The sequence below is a fragment of the Orcinus orca genome, chromosome 14, assembly GCF_937001465.1.
Source record: "Orcinus orca chromosome 14, mOrcOrc1.1, whole genome shotgun sequence".
NCBI lineage: Eukaryota > Metazoa > Chordata > Mammalia > Artiodactyla > Delphinidae > Orcinus > Orcinus orca.
In genome coordinates this window covers 83,786,706-83,798,700 of record NC_064572.1, presented here as the reverse complement: position 1 = coordinate 83,798,700, position 11,995 = coordinate 83,786,706, and the positions used below count along the sequence as shown (strand labels likewise).

The following is an 11,995-nucleotide window of genomic DNA, read 5'->3' as shown; positions in this document are numbered from 1 at the left end:
CCCCCCTTGGTGTCCATACGTTTGTCCTCTACATCTGTGTCTCTATTTCTGCCCTGCAACTGGTTCATCTGTACCATTTTTCTAGGTTCCACATACATGCGTTAATATACGATATTTGTTTTTCTCTTTCTGACTTCCTTCACTCTGTATGACAGTCTCTAGATCCATCCATGTCTCTACAAATGACCCAATTTCGTTCCTTTTTACGACTGAGTAATATTCCATTGTATATATGTACCACATCTTCTTCATCCATTCGTCTGTCGATGGGCATTTAGGTTGCTTCCATGACCTGGCTATTTGTAAATAGTGCTGCAGTGAGTATTGGGGTGCGTGTGTCTTTTTGAATTATGGTTTTCTCTGGGTACATGCCCAGTAGTGGGATTGCTGGGTCATATGATAATTCTATTTTTAGTTTTTTAAGGAACCTCCATACTGTTCTCCATAGTGTATCAATTTACATTCCCACCAACAGTGCAAGACGGTTCCTTTTTCTCCACACTCTCCCCAGCATTTGTTGTTTGTAGATTTTCTAATGATGCCCATTCTAACTGGTGTGAGGTGATACCTCATTGTAGTTTTGATTTTCATTTCTCTAATAATTAGTGATGTTGAGCAGCTTTTCATTTGCTTCTTGGCCATCTCTATGTCTTTGTTGGAGAAATGTCTATATAGGTCTTCTGCCCATTTTTGGATTGGGTTGTTTGCTTTTTTAATATTGAGCTACATGAGCTGTTTATAAATTTTGGAGATTAATCCTTTGTCAGTCACTTCATTTGCAAATATTTTCTCCCATTCTGAGGGTTGTGTTTTCGTCTTGTTTATGGTTTCCTTTGCTGTGCAAAAGCTTTGAAGTTTCATTGGGTCCCATTTGTTTATTTTTGCTGTTATTAGCATTACTCTAGGAAGTGGATCAAAAAAGGTCTTGCTGTGATTTATGTCAAAGAGTGTTCTTCCTATGTCTTCCTCTAAGAGTTTTATAGTGCCCGGTCTTACATTTGGGTCTCTAATCCATTTTGAGTTTATTTTTGTGTGTGGTGTTAGGGAGTGTGCTAATTTCATTCTTTTACATGTAGCTGTCCAGTTTTCCCAGCACTACTTATTGAAAAGGCTGTCTTTTCTCCATTGTATATCCTTGCCTCCTTTGTCATAGATTAGTTGACCATAGGTGTGTGGGTTTATCTCTGGGCTTTCTATCTTATTCCATTGATCTATGTTTCTGTTTTTGTGCCAGTACCATATTGTCTTGATTACTGTAGCCTTGTAGTATAGTCTGAAGCCAGGGAGTCTGATTTCTCCAGCTCCTTTTTTTTCCCTCAGGACTGCTTTGGCTATTCAGGGTCTTTTGTGTCTCCATACAAATTTTAAGATTTTTTCTTCTAGTTCTGTAAAAACTGCCACTGGTAATTTGATAGGGATTGCATTGAATCTGTAGATTGCTTTGGGTAGTAGAGTCATTTTCACAATATTGATTCTTCCAATCCAAGAACATGGTATATCTCTCCACCTGTTTGTATCATCTTTGATTTCTTTCATTAGTGTCTTATAGTTTTCTGAGTACGGGTTTTTTACCTCCTTAGGTAGCTTTATTCATAGGTATTTTATTCTTTTTGTTGCAACGGTGAATGGGATTGTTTCCTTAATTTCTCTTTCTCATCTTTCATTGTTAGTGTACAGGAATGCAAGAGATTTCTGTGCATTAATTCTGTATCCTGCAACTTTAACAAATTCATTGGTTAACTCTAGTAGTTTTCTGGTGGCATCTTTAGAATTCTCTAGGTATAGTATCATGTCATCTGCAAACAGTGACAGTTTTACTTCTGCTTTTCCGAGTTGGATTCTTTTATTTATTTTTCTTTTCTGATTGCCATGGCTAGGACTTCCAAAACTATGTTGAATAATAGTGGCAAGAGTGGACATCCTTGTCTTGTTCCTGATCTTAGAGGAAATGCTTTCAGTTTTTCACCATTGAGAATGATGTTTGCTGTGGGTTTGTTGTATATGGCCTTTATTATGTTGAGGTAGGTTCCATCTATGCCCACTTTGTGGAGAGTTTTTATCATAAATGGGTGTTGAATTTTGTAAAAAGCTTTTTCTGCATCTTTTGAGATGATCATATGGTTTTTATCATTCAATTTGTTAATATGGTGTATCACATTGATTGATTTGTGTATATTGAAGAATCCTTACATCCCTGGGATAAATCCCACTTGATCATGGTGTATGATCCTTTCAATGTGTTGCTGGATTCTGTTTGCTAGTATTTTGTTGAGGACTTTTGCATCTATATTCATCAGTGATATTGGTCTATAATTTTCCTTTTTTTGTGATATCTTTTTCTGGTTTTGATATCAGGGTGATGGTGGCCTCATAGAATGAGTTTGGGAGGTTTCCTTCCTGTGCAATTTTTGGAACTGTTTCAGAAGGATAGATGTTACCTCTTCTCTATGTTTGAAACAATTCATCTGTGAAGCCATCTGGTCCTGGACTTTTGTTTCTTGGAGTTTTTAAATCAGTTTCAATTTCATTACTTGTGATTGGTCTGTTCATATTTTCTGTTTCTTTCTGGTTCAGTCTTGGGAGATTTACCTTTCTAAGAATTTGTCCATTTCTTCCAGGGTGTCCATTTTATTGTCATACAGATGCTTGTAGTCTCTTGTGATCCTTGGTATTTCTATAGGGTCAGTAGTAACTTCTCCTTCTTTGTTTCTAATTTTACTGATTTGAGTCCTCTCCATTTTTTTTCTTGAAGTGTAATCTGCTGTTTTTGGTTGGAATGTCCTATAAATATCAAATATATCTGGTCTATTGTGTCATTTAAAGGTTATGTTTCCTTATTAATTTTCTGTTTGGATGACCTGTCCATTGGTGTAAGTGAGGTGTTAAAGTCCCCCATTATTATTGTGTTACTGTCGATTTCCTCTTTTATAGCTGTTAGCAGTTGCCTTATGTATTGAGGTGCTCCTATATTGGGTGCATATATATTTATAATTGTTATATCTTCTTCTTGGATTGATCCCTTGATCATTATGTAATGTCCTTGTCTCTTGTAACATTCTTTATTTCAAAGTCTATTTTATCTGATATGAGTATGGCTACTCCAGCTTTCTTTTGGTTTCCATTTGCATGGAATATCTTTTTCCATCCCCTCACTTTCAGTCTGTATGTGTCCCTAGGTCTGAAGTGGGTCTCTTGTAGACAGCATATATATGGGTCTTGTTTTTGTATCCATTCAGCGAGCCTGTGTCTTTTGGTTGGAGCATTTAACCCATTAACGTTTAAGGTAATTATTGATATGTATGTTCCTGTTACCATTTTCTTAATTTTATGGGTTTGTTTTTGTAGGTCCCTTTCTTCTCTTGGGTTTCCCACTTAGAGAAGTTCCTTTAGCATTTGTTGTAGAGCTGGTTTGGTGGTGCTTAATTCTCTTAGCTTTTGCTTGCTTGTAAAGCTTTTGATTTCTCCGTCGAATCTGAATGAGATCCTTGCTGGGTAGAGTAATCTTGGTTGTAGTTTTTTCCCTTTCATCACTTTAAATATCATGCCACTCTCTTCTGGCTTGTAGAGTTTCTGCTGAGAAATCAGCTGTTAACCTTATGGGAGTTCCCTTGTATGTTATTTGTTGTTTTTCCCTTGTTGCTTTCAATAATTTTTCTTTGTCTTTAATTTTTGTCAGTTTGATTACTGTGTGTCACAGTGTGTTTCTCCTTGGGTTTATCCTGTCTGGGACTCACTGTGCTTCCCGGACCTGGGTGGCTATTTCCTTTCTCATGTTAGGGAAGTTTTCGACTCTAATCACTTCAAATATTTTCTCGGGTCCTTTCTCTCTCTCTTCTCCTTCTGGGACCCCTATAATGCAAATGTTGTCATGTTTAATGTTGTCCCGGAGGTCTCTTATGCTGTCTTTATTTCTTTTCATTCTTTTTTCTTTATTCTGTTCCAGGGCAGTGAATTCCCCCATTCTGTCTTCCAGGTCACGTATCTGTTCTTCTGCCTCAGTTATTCTGCTATTGATTCCTTCAGGTGTATTTTTCATTTCAGTTATTGTATTGTTCATTTCTGTTTGTTTGTTCTTTAATCTTTCTAGGTGTTCTTTAATTCTTCTTGGGCTTTGTTAAACATTTCTGCATTTTCTCAATCTTTGCCTCCATTCTTTTTCCAAGGTCCTGGATCATCTTCACTGTCATTATTCTGAATTCTTTTTCTGGAAGATTGCCTATCTCTACTTCATTTAGTTGTTTTTCTGGGGTTTTATCTTGTTCCTTCATCTGGTACGTAGCCCTCTGCCTTTTCATCTTGTCTTTCTTTCTGTGAATGTGGTTTTAGTTCCACAGGCTGCAGGATTGTAGTTCTTCTTGCTTCTGCTATCTGCCCTCTGGCGGATGAGGCTATCTAAGAGGCTTGTGCAAGTTTTCTGATGGGAGGGACTGGTGGTTGGTAGAGCTGGCTGTTGCTCTGGTGGGTGGAGCTCAGTAAAACTTTAATCTGCTTGTCTGCTGATGGATGGGGCTGGGTTCCCTCCCTGCTGGTTGTTTGGCCTGAGGCGACCCAACACTGGAGCCTACCTGGTCTTTGGTGGGGCTAATGGCGGACCCTGGGAGGGCTCACGCCAAGGAGCACTTCCCAGAACTTCAGCTGCCAGTATCCTTGTCCTCATGGTGAGCCACAGCCACCCCCCGCCTCTGCAGGAGGCCCTCCAACACTAGCAGGTAGGTCTGGTTCAGTCTTCTATGGGGTCACTGCTCCTTCCCCTGGGTCCCGATGAGCACACTACTTTGTGTGTGCCCTCCAAGAGTGGAGTCTCTGTTTCCCCCAGTCCTGTCAAAGTCCTGCAATCAAATCCCGCTAGCCTTCAAAGTCTGATTCTCTAGGAATTCCTCCTCCCATTGCCGGACCCCCAGGTTGGGAAGCCTGAGGTGGGGCTCAGAACCTTCAGTCCAGTGGGTGGACTTCTGTGGTATAAGTGTTCTCCAATTTGTGAGTCACCCACCCAGCAGTTATGGGATTTGATTTTATTGTGATTGCGCCCCTCCTACCATCTCATTGTGGCTTCTCCTTTGTCTTTGGATGTGGGGTGTCTTTTTTTGGTGAGTTCCAGTGTCTTCCTGTCTATGTATGTTCAGCAGTTAGTTGTGATTCCAGTGCTCTCGCAAGAGGGATTGAGCACATGTTCTTCTGCTCTGCCATCTTGAACCAATTTCCCTTCTTTCTTTCTTTCTTGATCAGTCTAGGTAGATGTTTATTAAATTTATTGATATTTTTCCAAAAATAAGCTTTTGGTTTTAATTATTTTGTCTTATGTTTTTTGTTTTCTGTTTCATTGATTTCCACTCCTCATTATTTCCTGCTTTCTACTTACTTTGGGTTTAATTTGCTTACCTAATTCTAGCTTTTTAAAATGGAAGCTTAGGTTACTGGTTTGAGAACATTTTGTTTCTCTAACATAAGCATTTAAAGATATTCATTTTACTTTATGCACTGCTTTTACTGTATCTCACTAATTTTGATAAATTGTGTTTTCATTTTCATTCAGCTCAAAATATTGTCTAATTTCTCTTGAAAGTTTTTCCATGATCCATTGATTATTTAGAAGTGGTTAACTTCCAAATATTAGGGGATATTCCAAAGATCATTCTGTTATTGATTGCTAGTTTAATTCTCTTGTGATTAGAGTATTGTTTTAACATTTTCAAATTTATTGAGACTTGTTTTACAGTTTATCTTAGTAAATGTTCCACATGTCCTTGAAAAAAAAAAAAGTGCATTCTGCTCTTATTGAATGGAATAAATGTCAACAGGTCCAGTTGGTTGATAGTGTTCATCAAATCTTGTCCATCTTTACTGCTTTTTTTAAATCAATATTAAAATGGGAGTATTGAAATCTCCAACTATAATTGTGGATTAGTCTATTTCTGTTTTTAGTTCTGTCCATTTTGCTTCATGTATTTTGTAACTCTGTTACTATATGGACCCACATTTAGTGTAACTGTTGTATCTTCCTTGCTGCTGTACCAACCTTGTTGCCATTATGAATTATCCATCTTGGTCTCTAATAATTCTCTTTGACTTAAAATTTATTTCTTCTAACATTAATATAGTCACCGCAGCTTTCTTATTTTTTTCTGTTTGAATGCTATATCACTCAGGGTGTGATTTTAAAGCAACAACAATAAGAACCAATAAGAATGACAGAGAATATGCAATTTTTCTAAGGGATTTGACTTTAAGTAATTATAGGGGATCATCAGACACTTTATGTCCATTTGCTGCCTCTGCATCTCAGCATGGGCTTGGACCAGAGAAGCTGCAGGGACCTGGCAGGAATGATGGAGCTGCAGACCTAGCTACACCCACCCCATCAACAAGGTGAGCTGGTAAATCAGCCACAGTGTGTACGAGCTACAACAGCACCTAGTGCCCTTGCATCCACCTTACAAGTGTTAAAAGAACATGCTTGCCATAGCTCAGAAACTAGCCAAGGATTTAGACAAAGTTTGTGCTCAGACTTTAGGACTCTCCATGGCCACTACACTTCCAGTTTCCCTGCCAAGTTCAAGTTCTGCCCTCTGGTGAATACTGAACTTTCCTCAGGAGACTCGCATCAAACTCATTTCTACCCCTGAGCAGCCAAATGACTTGTTGACATCCTGACATTCAGATTCCCCATTTGTAAAGTCAGGCATTGAGGGTGGGACGAGGTGACCCCCCCAGAGCCCTTCCAGTTCTAAGCAAACACTAAGGAAACTCTGAATAAACATGTATGCCCTCAAGATCAAGAAAGATCTCATTTCATCACCTGATGTATTAAAGACCACCTGACCCTACACGGTCTTATTTCGAACTTGCAGTCACTTCATTTGCAGACCACTCACAGTCAAAATGCAGATTGTTTCAATTACCCACATGTATTAGAAAGACCACTGAGGCGAAAGGAAGAGATTAGCCTGACAGACCCTTTGGGTTCGCGTGCATAATCCAAGTCCCTGTGGTCTTTTGCTACCCCAGCTGTGGCGCTAGGTAGCTTGGTCAGTTAATCTGCTGTTTTGGGTCTCTGTGATGCAATAACACCCACATATCTTCTGAAAGAAATTCAGTCTTGAAACTCTATGGGGCACTGTTTTTCTCATGGCCACTGGGTAGCTGACTTTATAAATGAACTGAGTAGTATGTTCTCAACATAAACAGTACAAATTCCAGGAATCGTGTTAAGACAAACATCGCTGAGGTACACTGAGCTTTTGTTACTTTTTATATGGAGCAAGGACTTCTTTATCCCACCAGACTTCATTGTTGGATTCAGTAGAATAGAACAAAAATATCCTTCTATGGTTCTGCTGAATCTAATTGTTTATAAACAAGTATACTTGGAAGCAAAGGATTCTGAGCACTTCATGCTTGTTTGGTAATTTATTTGTAGTATTTGTGTATGTCGGGGACTCATAACTCAGAAATTCCCAAACAGTTCAGAAGGCCGTCCACCCGCTCTTCTCAAATGCATTGAAATGACTTGTTTTTGGTAGTGCGCTGAAGGCAGAATTATGCTTAAGTTTCATGGGCTGAGAATGGGTGAACGGGAGTGGGAGGGAGGACTGGGGTGCGTGGGGCTTGCCTCCTCTTTAGCAAGCTCTCTGAGGAAGAGAGTTTCTCATTCCAAGCTTTTGTAAACTTCGTTGATAAATGTCAGACTACCGCAGTAATCTCCAATAGGTAGCACATGAGCTTTAAAAAAAGCCCGGGGCGGGGTGCGGGGGGGAGGGAAGGTGGGGCAGGGAGGTTTTATTTTCAAATGCAAACCAATTTTTTGCAAGTGACAGTGCATTTTGACACATTTTCTGACTTAGCCAATAGTTTAGGCCCATAGCTCTTTACCGGGGTTATAGTTCCTTCATAATAATTTATTAGTCCTAGTCATGAACATGTTATTTTACATCACAAAAGTTTGTAGTATTACAAGAGCGGAACAGTACCACCAGATACTGTTAAAAAGAAGGAGGAAGGGCTTCCCTGGTGGCGCAGTGGTTGAGAGTCCGCTTGCCGATGCAGGGGACACGGGTTCGTGCCCCGGTCCGGGAAGATCCCACATGCCGCGGGCGGCTGGGCCTGTGAGCCATGGCCGCTGAGCCTGCGCGTCCGGAGCCTGTGCTCCGCAACGGGAGAGGCCACAACAGTGAGAGGCCCGCGTACCGAAAAAAAAAAAAAAAAAAAAAAAAAGAAAGAATGAGGAAAAGCTGTATATACTGACCTGGGAAATGATATAATTTTAAAGGACGAAAACGATTTGCAGAACAATACATATAGCACAATTCCCTTTTATTTATTTATTTATATTTTACCAGGGATATTCTCTTTTTTTTAATAAGTTATAAATACTTTTAAATTTATCAATGTTCATCAAAGAGCTCCCAAAGTTATTAAATCTTCTTCATTTTTCAGGAATTATTAATTCCCAGAGCAGACCACCATTTCATATCTTAAATCCCAGGGCTCTCATGCATTCCTTGTGGGCCTCAATTAGGGGTCCACAGTTCTCTTCTCCTTTCTCAATGATGCACGCATCGCGCGCCTTCTTGGTCTCCGGGCAGGCGCAGCAGGGCTTCAGAGGCTTCTTCTGCGACTCGACGGGGCAGGGCTTGCGGCCGCCAGACCCAGCATTTTTCGCGCCAAAAGCAGCAACTAGTACAGACGCCCTAAACTCTTCAGCCTCCGCAAACGCCGCCGATTAGCCCCTATTTATTTTTTTTAAGTGTGCATGTCTATAGTCATATCCTTTCAGAAAAAATAACTAGGAGGGTACACTCCAAACTATCATCAGTGGTTATCTGTCAGGGGTGAAATTAGAGGGACTGAAGGGCTTTTTACTTCATCTATCAAGTGTGAGATTGTGATGATTTTTTTCCCCAATGTATGCTTTGACATATTTTTCAAATTGAAAAAAAAAAGATCTTCCAGAAGCAGAAAAACAGCATGTAGAGAGGAGCGAGTCTTGAGCCCAAAGAATTTGCAGCATCAGGGAGACTAAATGATCCCCCAGCTGAGGCAGTGGGTGAAGAGGGTGTGGGAGCTGGGAATTCATCTGGATGACCTTGGTGTGAGGGGCACAGCTTGGAAAGGAAGGTTCGTGTTTGGGAAACAGAGGAGATGGGGACACTTTCAGCCAAGGTGTAGCTAGGGTTTCTCGGCCTCAGTACTGTTGACTTTGGGGGCTGGATCATTCTGTCCTCTGCACTGTAGGATGTTTAGCAGCAACCACAGATGCCAGTAGCGCCCCCAGCCCCAGCTGAGATGACCAAAAACATCTGCAGACATGGCCAAATGTCCCCTGCGAGACAGAATTGTCCCCAGTTAAGAATGACTGGTGTAGGCAGTACGAATGTTGGGACAGGAGCTGGGGAGAGAAGTTGAGAGTCAGAGGTGGAGATTTGGGCATCATCAGCACATAGACCTCCAGAGATTGATGAGATCACTCAGGATAAGACAACAGGGGGGCCAGGGAGGGCCCCAGGAGCCTGAACATTTAAGAAGCAAATTCAAAATGTGTAATAGTGGGACTTCCCCAGTGGTCCACTGGAAAAGAATCTGCCTTCCAATGCAGGATGCAGTTTTGATCCCTGGTCAGGGAACTAAGATCCCACATGCCTCGGGGCAACTAAGCCCGCGCACCACAACTACCGAGCTCACACGCCTCAACTAGAGAGCCTGCATGCCACAAACTACAGAGCCCACGCACTCTGGAACCCGCGTGCCACTACAGAGCCCATGTGCCCTGGAGCCTGCACGCCACAACTAGAGAGAGAAAACCCACATGCCACGACTAGAGAGAAGCCCACGCAGCACAACTAGAGAGAAACCCATGTGACACAACGAAAGATCCCTGCATGCCACAGCAAAGATCCCGCATGCTGCAACTAAGACCCAATGCAGCCAAAAAAAAAAAAAAGTATAATAGTGAATAAGCTAGAGAAGAAATACCAGAGAGGCAGACAGAAGCAGAAGAGCATGGTACCTAGAAGCTAAGTGGAAGATGGTGGACACAGAGCTGTCAGTGCTGGCAGGATGGTGTCATGGACTGAATGGTGTCCCCCCTAAAATCCACATGTTGAAGCCCTGACTCCCACTGTAACTGTATTTGGAGATAGGGCCTTTAAGGAGGTAAAGTTAAATGCGGTTGTAAGGGTGGGCCCCTAAGCCAATAGGACTGGTGTCCTTTTAAGAAGAGAAAGAGACACAAAGAGTGTGCATGTACAAAGGAAAGGCCATGTGAGGACACAACGAGACGGTGACTATCTGCAAACCAGGGAGAGAGGTCTCACCAGAAACCAAACCTGCCAGCATCTTGATCTTGTACATCCAGCCTCCAGAACTGTGTGAGAATAAGTATCTGTTGTTTAAGGCCACCAGGTTCTGGGTCTGTTACGGCAGCCCAAGCTGACTAAGACAAATGAGGATTCAAACATCAGGAGGTCACCAGCGTTCTAAAGGAGAAGACTGTCCATGGAGCTGAGGAGTAGAAGTCAAATCATCACCAGGTCAGAGAAGCGGAGGTGCAGAGAGATGGTGCACGTGGGAAGCTCAGGACGGCTGGGTGTTTGGGATTGACATGTCCACACGGCTATATTTAAAATGGATAACCAACAAGGACCTACTGTACAGCACAGGGAACGCTGCACAATATTCTATAACAACCTTATTAGGAAAAGAATTTGAAAAAGAATAGATACGTGTATATGTATAACCGAATCACTTTGTTGTACACCTGAAACTAACACAACACTGTTAATCAATTCTACTCCAATATAAAATAAAAAGTTAAAAAAAAAAAGAAGGCTCGGTGTAAAAGGAAGGAGGAAGGCAAAACTTTGCAGTCATCAGCAAGAGGCAGAGTGAAGGGAAGCTTTTTTAGAGTCAGGAAGACTTGATTTTTTGAATTTTCCCACAGCTCAGTGAGGGTTCTCAAGATAACTGTCCAAGCTCTTAATCTACTGATAATATGTACTTGTAGCCCCAGTGTCCATTTCCCATTATTCTGAATATCTTCAAAACTGCCTTCTGAGGGACTTCCCTGGCGGTCCAGTGGTTAAGACTCCGCGCTTCCAACGTAGGGGACACGGGTTCGATCCCTGGTCAGGGAACTAAGATCCTACATGCTGCCCTGCATGGCCAAATTAAAAAAAAAAAACAAATGCCTTCTGATTATAAATGTGATATATACATAATGTTTATATCACATTATATGTATGATGTATACACGTATATATATATGCACACATATGTGCATTTGCAAAAGTTTTGTAAAGAAAGCATGAAGAAGAAAGAAGAATACCACCAATTTCCCCACTCAGCAGTGAAGACATACATTTCACTTCCATTGTTATCATATTAAAGATTTCCTTCCAGTCTTTTCTCTGTATATTTTAACACAAAATTGGGATCATACAATATACAGAGTTTTGAACCCTCCTTTTTTAAACTGGGCATTGAGTCATAGGTATTTGCCTTTCATTAAATATTTTTCAAATTTGATTCTTAATAACTACATGAAAGACCAGCATGTGAAAATAACATGATTTAACTGTTTTCCTATTTTAGAAAGTTAGATTATTTCCCAATTTTCAGCACTATGAATGCGCAACGATAAACCTTCTTTACATAAATTTTGGTGCACAGCAGTAATTATGCCCTTCCATTTTTACCCTGGTTATGAATCAGATGACTCTGAGAAGGCATTACCACACATTATTTTTTGCTGTTTCATCTTTAAGAACGATTCTCAATCCTTCATGCAGCAGATCCTCAGATTGCCTATCAGAAAGAAACCTGCCGTTAAAAAGATGTGCTCGCCTGAGCAGCCCCCTCACTGATTTATTCCCTGCATTTCCTTTTCATGGTTTTTAATTAAATTTTCAACATGAGCTTGAATTAGAACCCTATCTAGAAAACCAAAACTTTTAACAGAATGTTTAAGGCATCTAAATCACCTTGGTGAATTTCTGTGATC

The 11,995-nt window shown here is 40.8% G+C and overlaps 1 pseudogene; it reads right to left on the bottom strand.

The window, feature by feature from the left end:
* Positions 1-8,370: 8,370 nt before the first annotated feature.
* On the bottom strand, positions 8,371-8,730 carry LOC101284975 (cytochrome c oxidase copper chaperone-like; annotated as a pseudogene).
* Positions 8,731-11,995: the final 3,265 nt, after the last annotated feature.